General features: G+C 37.8%; 1 long non-coding RNA gene across 1 annotated transcript; it reads right to left on the bottom strand.

Moving 5' to 3' along the window:
- Nucleotides 1-7,666: 7,666 nt before the first annotated feature.
- On the bottom strand, nucleotides 7,667-14,800 carry LOC110308555 (uncharacterized). The gene is made up of 4 exons (XR_002379573.2): nucleotides 14,547-14,800; nucleotides 8,373-8,449; nucleotides 8,114-8,176; nucleotides 7,667-7,959 (listed from the first exon to the last, which is right to left on the bottom strand). It is a non-coding gene; the product is annotated as an uncharacterized LOC110308555 (long non-coding RNA).
- Between the last annotated feature and the right edge of the window lie 2,984 nt (nucleotides 14,801-17,784).

A 17,784-nucleotide genomic window follows, 5' to 3' on the forward strand; every position in this document is an offset into this window, starting at 1 on the left:
ATCAGAAAATCACAGAAGACTCATATATGATGGTGTTTTATAAAACTGAAACACAATAATTCCTGGGTTGGTAAATTATGAGATAATGAGAACTTTTGTATTCCAACGAACTTACAAGATTAGACAGGAAGTGGAAATGTATTGCTATTACTTATGAAGTCCAAGAGTACATTTAGTAAGGGAAGCCAAGGCCTGGAATCTGAATGAAGACAGACAGTTCTATGTTGGGCTGATTCCTGACAGAGTTCTTAGAGCTTTTTTTTTTTAATTATTTATTTTTATTAGATATTTTCATTTACATTTCTAATGTTATTCCAAAAGTCCCCTATAGCCTTCCCCTGCCCTACTACCCAACCTACTCACTCCCACTTTCTGGCCCTGGCATTCCCCTGTACTGGGGCATATAATCTTCAGCCGTGTTTTAGAATTATTCCTAGAGAGCCAGAAACCACTACTGTCCCTGTGTACCTACTTAACATGCTTTTAAGTCATACTCAACCAGTGTAGTATTTTGACAGGTACAGAACTGAATCCTCAACAGCCAGTTGGTAATTAGAATAAAGACCCAGGATGCCAAGCCTCCAAACCACTGATTGTATTCACATAGCCTAAAATCTGCCACCTCTGCTCTGGTCTTCAACTCAAAAGCCCAACACTACCCACAATTCCACACTCAGGGATATTTTCCTATGCCAATCTTTCTTCATCTGAGGTGTATTCATCTGGTCTGTTTCTTTCTCCTCAGCAGAGATTAGTAAAACCCATGTAATGTAACCCTGTCAAATACAGTAAAACAAACTCAATCCCACGTAAAGAGGTTTCCAAATATGAGCATTAAATAAATGGGTCTTTCAAAAGGAAATGTAATTTTCTCCCAAACATGACTTAAATTATCTTTAAATTAAATGTGACTTTAAATATACAAACACATGGGCAGGTGAGATCGCTTAGTAAATTAAAGCACTTGCCTTCCTGGTTACCTGAGTTCTAAATCTCAGATCCCAGAGTGGAATGAGATAATCAACTCCTGAAAACTTTCCTCTAACATTCCTTCTCCTCCCTCTCCCTCTCCCTCTCCCTCTCCCTCTCCCTCTCCCTCTCCCTCTCCCTCTCCCTCTCCCTCTCCCTCTCCCTCTCCCTCTCCCTCTCCCTCTCCCTCTCCCTCTCCCTCTCCCTCTCCCTCTCCCTCTCCCTCTCCCTCTCCCTCTCCCTCTCCCTCTCCCTCTCCCTCTCCCTCTCCCTCTCCCTCTCCCTCTCCCTCTCCCTCTCCCTCTCCCTCTCCCTCTCCCTCTCCCTCTCCCTCTCCCTCTCCCTCTCCCTCTCCCTCTCCCTCTCCCTCTCCCTCTCCCTCTCCCTCTCCCTCTCCCTCTCCCTCTCCCTCTCCCTCTCCCTCTCCCTCTCCCTCTCCCTCTCCTCCCTCTCCCTCTCCCTCTCCCTCTCTCATTCTCTTGTACAAACAGGCTAAAGAGGTGGCTCAGAAGTAATGAGCACCTGCTGTTCTTACAGAGGACCTGGGTTCATTTCCCAGCACTCAAATGATGGCTCACTACCAACCATCTGTAATTCCAGTACCAGTGTCTACTTAACCCTCTTCTAGTGTTTCACAGTCACTAGGCACAGACATGATACATAGATATAAATGCAGGCAAAAAATCATACACATAAAATAATAAGAATTAAAAATTAAAATAATTTAAAATTTACAAACATGAAATTATAGGTAGGGTTATTTTATAAATCTTTGCAACTATTCTTAAACATATAAACATAATATGAACATATATGAATACAATTCATAAGATTCAATTTAAAGTAATATATTGTGAAAGTAAATGTTATTTTGCTTAAAGTAAAGTGTTTTCAATGTGAAACATGGTACTGATTGCTTCAGAACTGGTTGCCTTAGGTCCTTTCACAATCCTAATCATAATTGACAACTGGACTCTGCTAACTCTCCAATTATGAAAACTTCTACATAGGACATCATATGCCATTTGCCTTCACTTGACAGAAGTAGGATTTTTATCATTAAGTGTGAGGGAGAACATAAAATGCAATCATATATAGGGGAAAATGGAACAGTAAGAGTTAAATTTGGTGGGCGATGTGTGAAATCTGTATAGAAACAGATTATAGGAAAAGTCTATTAATATGAAAGATGGTTTGAAAAACCATATGGAAACCTATTTCTGTAAGAAGCTTGCACACATATATGAGGTGAATTTAATGGAGTTACTCTAGAATGGGACAATAATGCCCTTACTAGACACCAGTGATTGACAAGCAAAAAATCCATTCTAGAAATGTTACCTCCTTTTGAGTTGCTGGTCAAAGAGGCCAACACAGATACTCAAATACTACAGGCTATTTCTAGTGCTCTTGGTTACTCTCCAGAACTTGATGCTAAGACACTATTGCTGAAGTCATTACATACTCAAGCCAGAGAGCAAGACGAAATCAAGCGGTTACTGGCCTGGAAGCTTCACCTTTACTGACTGGTTTTCAGTGAGCTACACATGCTACTAGAAAAGAAAATTAGCTAACAATCTTATTTACCTGTATATCTTGAAAACTACAGTAATGACCTGTCAGAGAAGATAGGCCTACTGGTACAATAATAGCAAGAGTGCCATTGGAGAAACCAAACATTTTCTGATTGGATTTAAGGTCCATATCACAAGAAGGAACAGTCATTAGAGCCATGGACCTGTGACTACAGAAAAACCTATTATCACTTTTCTGCTTAATGGACATTCCTAATGACTTATTACTATGACTATAAATTATGTTTCTCATTCTTCATCAGAGAAATTTCTTCTTTTAATATACAGTGATTAAGACAAAGACCCACAACTGTGTATAATGCAGAAAACAAGAGACTGTTGAGCTCTCCATTCTAAATAGAACATCCATATGACACATTATTCTTTCAAGATTCAAGAATCATCTTAGAAGAGGAGGTATAATGATTCTAAAAGCCAGAGGTGGTGGATGGCTACAAGGAAAGTGTATCTAGGGCACAGAGATGCTACTGGGAGAAAGTCAGTTTTAACAGTGCCATTCCTGGTAAGTTAATCGCATACTAGGAAACATATTCTATATCCAATAATATTTGAACAGCACAAATATCAGTAGGTCAATTCAAAGAAAACATGTATAAGATATTAGTGAATAGGCAAGTGAAGGTGAATCTAAGGAGGAGTTGGTAGAGAGAGTAAATGTGACCAAAATACACCATATGAAATTCTCAAAGGAAAAAATATATTACTTTGAATTTTTTGTTTTATCAGGTATTATTTTATTTACATTTCAAATGCTATCCCCTTTCCTAGTTTCCTCTCTGAAAGTCCCCTCTATCCTCCCCCTGCCCTACTCCCCAATCCACCCACTCCATTCCTGACCCTGACATTCCACTGTACTGGAGCATATAATCTTCTCAAGACCAATGGCCTCTTCTCCCATTGATGGACAACTAGGGCATCCTCTACTACATATGCAACTAGAGACACAAGCTCTGAGGGGGAGGGTTACTGGTTAGTTCATATTGTTGTTCCTCCTTACATTTGGTGTGTGTGTGTGTTTATGTGCATGTGTCTGTGGTATGTGTTATGTTTGTATGTGGTGTGTGTGTAGACATGCAGGAGTAAAGGTATATTTGTGGACTGCAAGGACAACTTTAGGATTTAATTTCCTCCTTCTAGCACATTCCATCATCACATAAAAGCTGGAGCTCAAATTCAGGCTTCATAACAAGCAACTCTACATTGCACCTAGCTTTGTTGGTTTTACATTGACTCAACAAGTAAAATAGTTTGAGAATACTAAATTTAAATTGTAAGTTTCATCTGAATGACTCATGGATAAACAGGTATATAGATGTCACTAAATAAAAGAAAACTTCCTCACTAATCCACATACAATTAAGAATGTTTCAATGGTAGAATTGAGTCTATAAGGCCCTCCTTTTCATAGCCTTTAACTGGTCCTCACCTTGACATTTAGGCAAGAATCCTATGTAGGTTTGAATATATATAGTCCAAAGATAGCAACCCAAGTTAACTAGTTCAGGAGCAGTCCCAGGGAATTGAACTGTGAAAATTGGAAAGAATATGATCTGCCGAGAGGAATCAAAGATCACCCCCATGGTGGTACACAGTGACCGTTTAAAAATTATGATGTTTTCTGCTTTAGCAAAGAATTAGAAATTGATCTGAAATTTTATGTGAAATATTCAGACTTGTAAATTTATTTAAAAAATTAAACACTCTACATTTCAGACATAAATTTAGTTTTATGTGATCTGAGAGCCACAACTTCTAGTCCAGACTGTACCTTCTGCTGTATGTTGACAACAAACTATTGTATACATCCAGGGATACAACTGACCCTGTGAGCAACAAATGACAAGAACCTACCAGATACTCCTATCTTTGAAGTGACTGTAACTAAAAGAGACATCCTGGGATTCAAGCAAGTAGAGATACTTGTGCTAAGAGTCTCTGGACTAGAGAAAGAACCCAAGGAGATGAAGGGGTTTGTAGCCCCATAAGAGGAACAACAATATGAACTAACCAGTAATCCCAGAGCTCCCTGGGACTAAACCACCAATCAAAGAAAACACAGGGAGAGACTCATGGCTCTAGCTACATATGTAGCACAGGATGGCCTAGTTGTTCATCAATGGGAGGAGAGGCCCTTGGTCCTGTGAAGGTTCTATTCCCCAGTATAGGGGAATGCCTGGGCCAGGAAGCAGGAGTGAGTGGGCTGGGGAGCAGGGGGAGTGGGGAGAGAGAGGATTTTCAGAGGGGAAACTAGAAAAGGGGATAACATTTGAAATGTGAATAAAGAAAATTACAAATAAAAAATGGAAAACAAAACAAAACAAAACAAACAAACAAGAGTCTCTGGAATCCAGTGCTCTAAGTAGCCCTCTTAGGGAAAGGATAAGTGGTTACTGCTTCCAGGAAAGACAATGTGCTGTTAGTTTTCACAGATGGCTAGAAGGATTAAGAAAAGAAAGTATAGTCCAATGCTGGAGATTGGCCATCCAGTCCCCTCTTGTGTTATACACGAGGCCTAGCTTCATCATATCAGAATGAGTAACTAAACATGACTGCTTATTGTCATTTACAATATATAATTCTTTTTGATGAATACACTTTTCAAAATAAAGCAGATAGTATAAAGTTACTTGGACTTATAAAGACACCTTAACTAATAACTAGAATTTTGGTTTGAGAGGTTTAGCCAAAGAAAAGGAGGTGTGATATGTACTTTTTGTTTGTTTGTTTGTTTGTTTTTCCAAGTGGCCCAACAGAAGAGTCCCACAATATACCTCTCTAATCCCCAAAGAAGCAAATTATCACCAACATTAATAATGACAAGACTTAAGAATTTAATCCTCAGATACTGAACTCAAGACACTTGCTGTAAGGGATGTGTAGGCTCCAGCTGAGTCCATTATTGTAGACCAAGGAATATATAACATTATATATCATATGTATGTGTTGTCAGAAAATCAATGAAAATAAAGGTTCACCAATTAAATACCATATGTTTCAAAACTGTGTCATTGTTTCTATTCCCCTAAATGTGCATTCACTGTGAATGAGAATCAACTGCAAATTGTCCCATAAAGTTATAAAACTGAAAAGAATGTTTTATTACTATTTATATCAGGTAACGATAGAGCTACGTATGTCCTCTCATCAGGGAGAACCATGTGATCGGTGCAGTGAAGCTCTTACAATCAGCTCTCAAAGATTTTTAAGTATTACCAGAGAATTCTAAGTTGTAAAACATTTACTTTTTTCATATATGATTTTAAGATTCAGGTTTCATGACCTTGTAACACATGCTATAAGCTATGAACAAGAGGCATCAATACCTGGCTTGATCAGAGTTGGTTTTGACTAGAATCTATTCATTCCTAAAACCATCAAAATATACATTTGTGTTTAACTGAAATTGATTTCTTGACAAAACCAGGTGCTGGAGCTGGAATGCAGGGTTAATGCTATTCTGACAGCCTTCTTGAGTACTGACAAGGATTAGAGCATATTTCAGCATTTTTTTTTTTTTCTAGCGACAGAATACTGCCACTCAGCACCATGGAAAACAGCAAGTCCAAGGGTTAGGCAACTTCGGGAGGGACCTCAGGGTCACAAGGATAGCTATAGATACTGATCTAATTTAATCATAAATGAACTATTTCATTCCTGGTATGGCCTCTGAGTTTTCTTTAAAAGCAATTTAAAAAAAAATCTCCATCTAGAAAAAATGTTCTGTTGGTAGGTACAAAAAAAAAATCTACAAAAATTTTGCTGTATCTCAATGTCTAAATCAACAAAATTATAAGCCATTTTGTGGCTCCATTATAGAAAAATAATCCAGATAAGAAAGAACAATAAGCCGGGCGTGGTGGCGCACGCCTTTAATCCCAGCACTTGGGAGGCAGAGGCAGGCGGATTTCTGAGTTCGAGGCCAGCCTGGTCTACAAAGTGAGTGCCAGGACAGCCAGGGCTACACAGAGAAACCCTGTCTTGAAAAACCAAAAAAAAAAAAAAAAAGAACAATAGAGCTTATATCTAAAATTATATTTGCACGAATTATTTATTTCATGGGATAATTTAAAGGGAACATACCTGAGTATTTATAAATATTTACATTATTATTTGTGTACATATTTATGCTTAAAATTCTAAAAGTCTACTCTGATACCCATTAAGCTTTCTATAAAAGCTATTATTAACCATTTTCATTTTTTTCTCCAGAAAAAAAAAGATACAAATGCAGTCTATAATCTCCAGAGATGAGTTTGATCATGCACAAATGCTCAGATGGGAGCCCTGTTCCATTCTGACAGCCAATCTTACCATTGTGCCATCTCTAAATGGCTCCGAAGAAGAAAAAAGATAGAAAAAAAGAGAGGAAGGAGATGGAAGAAAGAAGGAAGGAAGGAAGGAAGGAAGGAAGGAAGGAAGGAAGGAAGGAAGGAAGGGAGGGAGGGAGGGAGGGAGGGAGGGAGGGAGGGAGGGAGGGAGGGAGAGAGAGAGAGAGAGAGAGAGAGAGAGAGAGAGAGAGAGAGAGAGAGAGAGAGAGAGAGAGAGAGAGAGAGAAACAAAGAAACAAAGAAACAAACAAAGAAACAAAGAAACAAAGAAACAAAGAAACAAAGAAAGGCGAAAAATGTAACTCCTTATACTCCAGAGCTAATTTGCTTCTGTGTTTTAGGCTGAGTTCAAATTTCAAATTTCTCATTAAAAAACTTCAGACAATTGGTTTGGGGTGGGAGAAGAAACCTAATGTGTCTGCTGGCACCACTCCAGCCTCTGTGTCATTGGTCTACATTCCTGGAGCATCTCTATTAGCTAAAAGTGAAAAGACTAAAACACAGCTTAAACCAAAGAAGGAGCTCTGAGGGAAAGAAAAGCATTGGACATCCAAAATAACAGAGGAACTTTAATCAGGAGCACCCGTTGTTAATTAGTATTACAAGTTCTCACGTGGTCGATCTGACAAGAATATTTTAAAAGGTAGAGTCTCCCTCAAAAATAAAATACAGGCTGTATCTATTCTTATAGAATCCAATGTATGCTTACACAAACCCTCCAAAATCAACTCTGACAAGCTGAAAGTGTGTTTATTTTCCAGTGCAGTGCAAAATGAAGATTAGAAGAAAATACAGGTATGTAAGAGTAGCCAGTAATCTTGCAGGATGGAAGACATACGCATTCTTGGTTTTCACAATTGCTTTCTGATGTGTCCATACACACATAAGTCCTAATTTTTCATTGCTCCGTATAAGATGAAGCCTGAAGAACTGAGTATCCCACTGCCTTCTATCAGCCACTATGAGCCACAGAGAAGAAACTAAAGGCACAACATAGGAAATTTATTTGATGATCCTCCATGTACACAGGTAGTAACTGATCCTTCTGTATTTCTGAGCAGGTCAGACTGTCAATACAAAAAGAAATGGACAGATTATAAACTTAAAAGGAAAGACTTTTTAAAAATAATTCATTCTCAAAATTTATAGACTCCATGTCTACCCCCCAAACAATACAGCTCCAAGATACCTAGGAATAAATAAGCAAGCCTGACAACTTACTGCTTAAGCCAATCCTTCCCCAGGCGCATCCCACACAGGCACAAAATGTGTTCTCAGAAGCTACTAGAAAAGGAAAGAATTGATTTGATCAAATATTTAATGCTTCTATCAAATTTCTCAGAGAGTCCACAACCCTCCAACACTGTCAAGCAGAGAAAGTGGTTTTAGTGGGCTTTTAGCATCAAAAGCACTGAGTGTCCAGTCAGAGAGCCTATTATGGGATCAGAAGGGGATAGGCAGCATGTTTCTGCTCTCTTACCTTTCCAGTATGTCTCCGCCTCTGCTTCTATTAACTGCTATGCTACATTTCTTTTCTCTGTCAGACATCTCAGCAACCTGTAAGTGAAGGTCAAAGGACTTGACAAGAAATTTAATTATCAAGGACAATCAGGACAAATTGGATGGTACTATTGTGTGCCTGGTCCTCACTAGATACATGCTTTTCAGAGTACTATCAAGTCATCAGTAAAAAGAAAATGGTACACCAGTCTAGACATGCCATTCATACTTGAAATGAGAGGACTACTGGAAATGAGTGGTTAAATTAAGTGTATCCTGTATGGTCCCATTCAACTAACAATCAATTACAGAAAATCCAATTGATTTCTACTGAAAAAAAAAAAAAGGAAGATGATTTCCTCAGATAAGTGGTCTGTAATTTAGTTGAACTTTTAAAAAACCTGCTGATTAAACACTATATAAAGAATTTACCCAGAAGGTGAATAAATATGGTCTCTAGAATAAGATCTTTTGGCATGATAACAGTTTCCTGGCTCAGTCTAAGGAAGTGGCTCAGGCTGCAGATGACTGACCAGGCAAATGTCACAAGCCACAAGATTGGAGGCAGTTCACTTATTTGCCTGAAAGATTAAAGCCTTAAAGAAGAAAGGGGGAAGTGTGATGACCTTTCTGATATAAAGTTGAATAACTCTCAGACTGAAGTTCCTGTTTATGGAGAGATGAAGAGGGATAAAAGCCACTCTAGAAGGAGTCTTCTAGTGTATATACCACCTATAAATGAAACCTCACAGGATATACAGAATATGGGGCAAACTTTGTAGAGCAGATGAACTCAGAAGACTCAGACGCAAGAATGAAACAAAAATGTCTAGTCAGACATTTTAGAGATTTCAGAGACTCCAGACCCCAGATCCTTCTTCCTGTTTGGTGAAAACAAAGTTGGCCAAAGTAGATTTTTGCCTCAGATATCAAATATCAGTTGATCAGGCATCCTCTGCATTCTTAACCATCTCTTACCCAGAAATCTCTGACACATTTGGAAAAAAAAATCTTAGTTTTACTACCTAAAATAACAACTCATTGGTGTAACGAAGTGAGTTCAGCTCTAGATGAGATTTGAAAGTTGACTAAAGTTATCATTCCCGTTGAAATGTAAAAGGGAAGTCTGACATTGTGTATTTTTGTTAGGCTGCATAATAGGAAACAGGAGTAGTCGATGACCTGCAATTGAATGATATCAGCTTCTAGTAATGTAAGCTTAAGCATAAAACCTGAATTTTTGCACAAAATACAAATTTTTATGAGGTCTTAACTTTTGTTATAGAGCAGTTAATTCTTCATTTTCAACTTAATAATATGTCATACATTACTATCAGTCAGGTCACACGTGTTTCTGTGTATATTTAAATATATATATGGTTATGAGTATAAAATTGAAATGAAAATTTTAAGAGATTGCATAAAGCTTTCACTCAGAGCAGGCATATTAAAATTTTTGTAACTTATTTATTTCACTTGATAATCAAACTACTACAGTTCACATGAACTGGAAATGTTATTCAAAGTAATCAAACAAAAGAAAAGTAAGTTTTACATTTTTTAGGACATTATTATTCAGAGATTTTTCTCATGTTCATGTCTCAAGATAATTCTAGGATCTTCTCCCTTTTTTAAGTTAGTTATTTGAGAGCATCTTAAAAGGTGATTTGATTATATTTAACTGTCAAATCAGTCTGTTCCCCTTTCTATCCACCCAACTTTATGCTCTTTATAAAATATTTTGAACTGAAAACTCATTTATGCTTTTGACATTGAAGCATTAATAATTGGGTTGAGAGGTGATTCAGCAGGCAACAGTAAGCACTGGCTCTTCTTATAGGGGACCTCAGCTTGATTCCCAGCACCCGTGTGGCAGCGTATGCGTGTCTGCAACTACAGTTTCATAGGATTTTATTCCTTACTCTGTCCCCATGGGTACGAGGCACATGAAAGGGAAAAATATACACAAGCAAAACATTAACATGAAAGGAAGGAAGGAAGGAAGGAAGGAAGGAAGGGAGGGAGGGAGGGAGGGAGGGAGGGAGGGAGGGAGGGAGGGAGGGAGGGAGGGAGGGAAGAAGGAACAAAGAAACAAAGAAATGAAACAAAAAAAGAAAGGAGAAAGAAAGGGGCAAAAAGGAATGTAAAAAAAATTTCAAAGTTCACCAAAGTATAAGACATTTTTGTTTCTCCATACCTAGAAGACAATCCTGTAGGTCACTTACTCAAGGACAGCTAGTATTTTAATAGTTAAAGCACACAACTGAGATGATTTTCCCTAGTCTAGATTCTACTGGAAGGATACTTACCTTCTATTCTCTTTTTGCATTCCATTCTTCAGCAGCTATAAGTGTCCTGTCTTAAAGCTCCATATTGTGTTTTACATTACTGCCTGGGAACACTGTGAGGAATTATATAAATCACAGCTAACTCCACTTCAAGTTGAATGAGCAATCCCTGTTGAAAATCTTGTCATCTTATAACTGGCCATAATTATGCTTAGGCTATATTTAGAAATAATGAATTTTAAATTTCTCAGGTTTTCAAATTATTTTACATGAGACATCTAAATATGCACATTTATTTCAGGATTCCCTAATAAATCTGTCAGAGTATAATATGTAGAAAATGGATCATGCAGAATTTGTCATCAACTTATTTTAGTTAAATCTTTGCAAAGTCAGAACTATCTTTTATCATAACCCTTAAATCCTACTAAATTCATAGAATAACTAGGATCTGGGTACATCACATAACAGGAAGCTGAGTGTACATTAAATACAAGAGAGACTACCTTTGGAGACACAGGTTGTTACTATATTTAAGAGGGACTATAGATACCTGGATAAAATGTAATAAACTATCCATATTAAATACAGTATTCCAACTCTCACCCACATTAATTGTAGTCCACTTTTCTCTACTTATCTTGGAGTGTCCACACCAGACAGGGAGAAATGGACCTGGACCGTAGCCTAGTTTCTAGGTCCTTGTCTTCCCTCAGAGCATCCAGCTAAAGGACACTGGGTAGGAAATGATGAAGTAAAGTCAGGAAAGGGTGGGTCAGCAGAATTCTGTGTAAAGCAGTGAATACTTGTGGGGAGGAGGTCTCCTCTGAAGATTTTAATGTTATAGCTTTTCAATGTCAGCTCTTTCCAAGGACATTCAATGAAACAACTCTCTTGGGCAGTACTCAATGAAACAGCTTGTGCACATACACTTGCTTTGAGGTCAATCGTGGGCTATATCTATGAACCTTGGAAAGTGAGAAGGGATTCTTAATAGTATGAAGTTTCATTTGCTGAGGGTTAAGGTTTTGGGGATACCTCATTTGCATGGAGAGGCATTCCAGGGAGTTGAACCAGTAGTTTCGCCAAGAATTACATGACATTTCTCAGGCAAAAAATTGGGCTCCCTAGATACGAAAAGGACGAGGAATCTACACTAACAGGGGGTCCTCCGTTTTGAGCAGAGCAAAGGAAAGCTGTCTGAAAGTGGTATATTACAACCTTAGCAGCAATATCTAACAGTTAACATCATTTTTGTCTATTCTTGGCATCTTCCTAGAAGACTGCTGCAATGATGTGATCGACTCTCCCAAATTGCCTTGTTTCTCTTACCTCAATTTGGTGATTTTTCATCTCCATTCAAAACACTGCAGCTTCAAATAATCCCCAACCCACATAGCAGCTACCATACAGTCCCTTTCTTCTACCAAACGGACCCTACAAATTCCCTACTACCTCCAGCTTCTGCACCCATATTCATCTAACAAGAAACCCTAGAAAGTACTATGTAATCATTCAATACCATGGTGTATTTGAGAATTCAAAAATTTGATGGTCTATTCAAAACTTCATTATTCACATTTCCCTCTGGCAAATTTCATTCTCAAAAATTCCCTTGATGAACTTTTCAAACTTTCTCACTTTATTCAACTACATAATCCAACATTTTCAAATTTATGTCAGAAAATGTCATGACCTACTTCAAAAAGAAAACAGAAATGATCTGTCAAGTCAGGCTTGAATTTCTCTAATATTTCCTAACATGAGGGTGCGGGGGGAAGGTCTGTCCATATTAGTCCCTCTCCTGAAGAAGGATTAGATAGTCATGTCTATGGCTATCCTCACTTCTGTTTCAGAATTCTTCACTGCTTCACACCAAGACCCCTATTTTTTTATCACATTTTAATTATTTCAATATGTTGTTACAATTAATTAACTAGTGTTTATACATTGTTGTTACCTGAAACTACAATTACTTCAAATTGTCTCAGTTTATACACTTACCCTCCTTTTCTGGTGTCAGGGTAGCTATTTATGATGCTACATGGCACACAGTCAACATGAGTCCATAGATTTGCTCAACTATGGCAGTTTTGAAGACTTTTCTGATCTTTTATGATTTGTGCAGTTTCTAGTAGTGCTAATAAAGAACTGGTATTCCTCTGATGTTTTTCTCATGAATAGACTAGAATTATGGAACTGGGGAAGGCATGATGCAAAAATGACATTTTTTATCAGATCATGTCAAGAATGGTTCGCCAACTTTTGACACCTCACTTGCCTGACCCACTTTCTCAGATTTCTCTACTGTAAACTTGCTATTTCACTCTAAGGTCATATTTGGCAACAAGTCATTACAGAAACCCATGCTTAAAGAAGACAAGCCTATGTCTTGTTCCCTTCCTACATACATTTTAGCATTAGTTTGCTGGTATCTATGAAATACTGGGTTGTGATTTTAATCAAGATTATAACAAAGCTGTAGATCAAGATGAAAATACATGATATCTAACAATATTGAGTCCACTAATTCTTGAAAATGGAGCATTTCTCTGCTTATATAAATCTTTGATTTCTATAACTTGTATCTTATACTTTTACCCATATTTTTACCCATAGCCTATATTTTGCTTAATTTATATCCAAGTGTTTAAATTTTGGGTACTATCAGCATATATTTTAAAGTTCAAATGCCTTTTATTCTGGCATAACAATCATTTTATATTGTCATTATATTCTATGTCATTATTATAATTGTTTATTTTGGAAATTTACTATATATACAATTGCATCATCTTCAAATATAGTACTTTTATTTTTTTCCTTTCCAATCTTTGTGATTTTTGTTTGTTTTTCTGGTTGTGTTGTATTAGCTAGAACGTTCACTAAAATGCTGAGTAGGAGCAGTGAGAGGAGATTTGAATGACCATTCTCAGCCTTAGTAGGGCATGTCCCTTCAAATTAAGTACATTATCAGAAGGCTTTTATAGTTGTCTATTGTCAAGTTTTCCTGTCACCCTCATTCTTAGTGTGCTTAACATAAATTTTGTGTTCAGTTTTGTCAAATACTTTTTTTCTGTATCAATTGTGTAGTCATACACTTTTCCTCATTTAGTTTGAGAAAAGGCTATACAATACTCATCCCTAATTGTGAAAGGCATTCCATACTCCTCCCCAAAGGACCAGGAAACTGTAGAAGAAGGGCCTGAAAGATTATAATAGCCAGAAGTGGAGAACGCAAAAAGTGTTATCTATATACAATGGGAAACTTGCACGTATAAACTCACAGCACTTTGACAGTATGCATAAGACTTGTGCAAGCTCAAGCTAGACAGAATCCCACCATGAATTACACTTCTAGATTTATGAAAGTTATGAATTATATCATTTATACCATTTGAATCATTTATGTCTTCTCTATCATTTTTCTTCTTCATTACTGTCCTTGATTTTCTAATTTCTTATGAGAAATATTAGTCTATACCATTCTTCATAAGGTGTGGGTTAGAAATGGGGCTTTGGTCCAGTGCTCCTGCCACTGGGCATGGCAAACACAGGGAGTTTGACTGTGCAGACCCCACGCAGCCGCCAGGCAGGTGTTGGGCAGTGAGAAGCCATGGGATCCTGCACAGGGGTGGGGAAAGAGCAGTCTGGGTCCCCACGGACCCTGCTGGAGTTGGCTGGGGTCCCTGGGCCTGCATGGAGGCCCTCAGGCTCTCAGGTTCTCCGGCATCCCAAATGCAGCTGTTTGTCACAGAAGAGCTGAGAACAGAGTGTGGGTGGGCCAGGGCAGAAGGGAAAAGGGCAGGAGGAAGGAGTTCTGGCTGAGACCTGGGGTTGGGGGTTGGGGGGGGAAGGATCCTTACCTGGCTTGGGTGAAGGCTTTGGCTGGAAATGAGGGGAGGCCTCTGGTGGGATGTTAGATGCCACAGCTTGTTAGAGGAAAACCTGCTCCAGCATGGTGGGTCCCAATGAGAAAATACAATCCATGGTTTTAAGGAATTTATTGTAGAAAGGTAGAGAGAGGGAATAGAGAGGTATAGGCTGGCCATGGTCATATGGAGACAGGGGAGAAGGGAGGGGGGAGCAGGAGGGTGAGAGGCAAGAGTAAGAGAGTAAGAGCAAGAGGGTAAGAGAGAGAGAGAAAGGGCAAACAGCCCCTTTTATAGTGGGCTAGCCTACCTGGCTGTTGCCAGGTAACTGTGGGGGTGGAGTGCAGACAGAATATCAGGAGCTTGGGGTACCGCCTACATGACTGATAGCCACATACCTCTCTTGGGGGGTGGGGGGCGCCGGAGGCATGGCCAAACACCCGCTGTCCCTTAGGGTCACCAGGGTTCAAGGCCTGTGCTCAACCAGGAACCAGACTGTCTGTGCACGGCTTACTGCCCCACAATAGGGTATCTTTTTCTTATTTATCTATTAATGGAATTCTGGCTTCATAGAAAGAGAACAATGTTCATTTCCTCAACTGCCACTCTCACAACACTATTCTTGTCAGATTTTAACAATGAAATAAAACTGGTAACATGTTTTCAAGAAACAATTACTCCCTTTAATCTGGGAAGAGCTATTCGGGTTGCCTACCATAAGGGTTTGAATGAAAATGTTTTCATCGGCTTAAATATTTAAGCACTTGGTCATCACTTGGTGGCTCAACTGGGGAAGCTTTGGAGATGTGACCCTAATGGAGGAAGTGAATCCCTGGGGTTTGGGTTTTGTTTTGTTATATAGCTTCAACTTATCCAGTTTCTCTATTTTGTGCTTGCCCTTAGAGATGTGAGCCCCCAGCTTCCTGCCCCTGATGCTATACTGCCCTGCCATAATAGATTTTTTTTAATCCCTCTGAAACCATACCCCACAATAAACTAATCTTTCTCTAAATAGCACTGGTCACGTACTTTAGCACAGCTACAGCTAAGTTCCTCATACCACACGTTCTGCTTGTGTGACTTTCAATAGTTTAACAGAATTAGTGCTGTTTAACTTATCAAACTGAATTCAAACAATTTTTCTTAAGATCTCTTTGTAATCTCTTTATGAAATTCAACCCAATATTATCATAACTTTTGTTTATGATACTGATAATTTCTGTCTCCTTTTCTTTATCCTGATTAGCCTATTTAGTGTTCTATCAATTTTATTTGTAATTTCATAGATTTTATTTTTTATTTTGTTTTTCTGCTTCTAACTTTACTGATTTTCACCCCGATAATTCAAAAACTTATTTAATAATTCTGACTTGAAACTCACTTTGCTCTCATTTGCATTTCTCTTTTTTAAAAGCAATTACTAATTTTAGATCTGTGTTTTACAAATCTATTTAGTGTTATAAATTTTACTCTAATTGCTGACTGGAATATAGTATCTCCCCCAAAGCTTTTACATCTATGTATTACAGTTTTAACTAATAGTACATCAATTAGCATTTGGTTGAAAATGTTAGATTTCTTTTTTTGTCTTCTTCTTTAAACAATGGATTTGTAAGTACTGTCTTTAATTAAAGAGATTTAAAGATTTTCCAGCCATTTTATTATTCTCTACCTTCATTACTTTGTGGTCTGCAAACATACTTTACATACTGTCTACCTTTAAAACAAACATTTTATGTCCAGAAAAATCTCTTGTTCCCTGAGAAAATTCTGTGTTCTATTATTGTTAGGTAGATTCTCCTATGATGTCAGTTAGATCAAACTGAATGATAGTGATGCTTAGATCATCTATTTCTTGTTTTCCTCCTGCCTCATCTATCAATTACTGGTTAACTGGCAAAGAATTATTAAAGTATCCACCTATAATAGTGGATTTCTCTGAACAATTCTACACACAAATGTACCCACAATATTTTTATAATATAGTATTTTTACATTTTCTTACAATTTCCTGTGATACTTATTTGGTTTACCCAATGCATCCAGAACATGGTATTGATTTAAATTAACACTGATCTTTCCTAATAAAAATTTAAAGACTAAAGACATGTACTTTTTTTCTCCACTGCTCTGTTTTTGTGCATATTTCTGACATCTTTTCTTTTCTTTTTTGTCTCAATTACTTATTTATTACTTACTTTCTTTTTTTTAAATATTTCCTACAGGAAAGGCTCTTTGATGAAGCGATCCCTTAGTTAGCCTTTGTCTGTAGAAATCCTGATTTCTTGATTACTTTTGAAGGCCAAGAAGCCCCCATATATCATATCCAATGCTGTGTGTGTGTGTTTAATACATGTCATATTTATCTCTTCTCTTCCCATGTTTGAAGAATGTATAATTAAATGTCTGCTGTGATACATTTCATTGAAAGTTGTAAGTATCCAACTGCTTTCTGGTCCTTTCAAATGGTTTCCATTGTCTTTAGTTTACTGAAACTGGACTATGACTTACATCGTTAAGTTTGAGGCAGTGTTTGTCCTTTTCAGGAGGTCCACTGGACTGCTAAATCTCTAGTTTGCTGTGTATGGCTAATTTTAGAAGTACTCCTTTCTTAAAAATGTATTTTTACACTTATTTATTTATTTAATAAATAAGGTGTCACACACAGCACCTGTGTGGAGAGTAGAGGACAAGTTGCAGGAGCCAGCTCTTTCTCTCCCTATTGTGGGTTCTGGGGATACAACTCAGATTGGCAAGTTTGGTAGCAAGTGTTTTCATCCACAGAGCCATCTCATTATCTATAATATCAGTTAGTTTTCAATAACATATATTTTTTTTGATAGTGACCTTATATTTTTTCCTTTTTTGTTTATTATTATCTCATGTATTACATCAAGGCTATACTTTCCTCACCCTCCCTTCCCCCAGTCTCTCCCTCCTACATCTATCTTTTCCCCATAGCTCCCACACCCTACCCCCACTCACTTCCTCTCAGAAAAGAGCAGGCCTTTCAGGAATATCAACCAAATACAGATTATCAAGCTACAGTAAGACCAAGCACTTATCCTCACATCAAGGATGCATAAGGCAACAAAGTAGGGGGGAAAGGGTTCAAAAGATTCAACGACAGCACCTAATCCTATTGTTAGGAATTCCACAAGAACACCAAGTTAAACAACCATAACTGACATATATGAAGAGGACATAGGTTAGACACTTAAAGCCCCCCTGA

Source organism: Mus caroli, unplaced genomic scaffold (genome assembly GCF_978045245.1).
Source record: "Mus caroli unplaced genomic scaffold, Mus_caroli_1 scaffold_2, whole genome shotgun sequence".
Classification (NCBI taxonomy): Eukaryota; Metazoa; Chordata; class Mammalia; order Rodentia; family Muridae; genus Mus; species Mus caroli.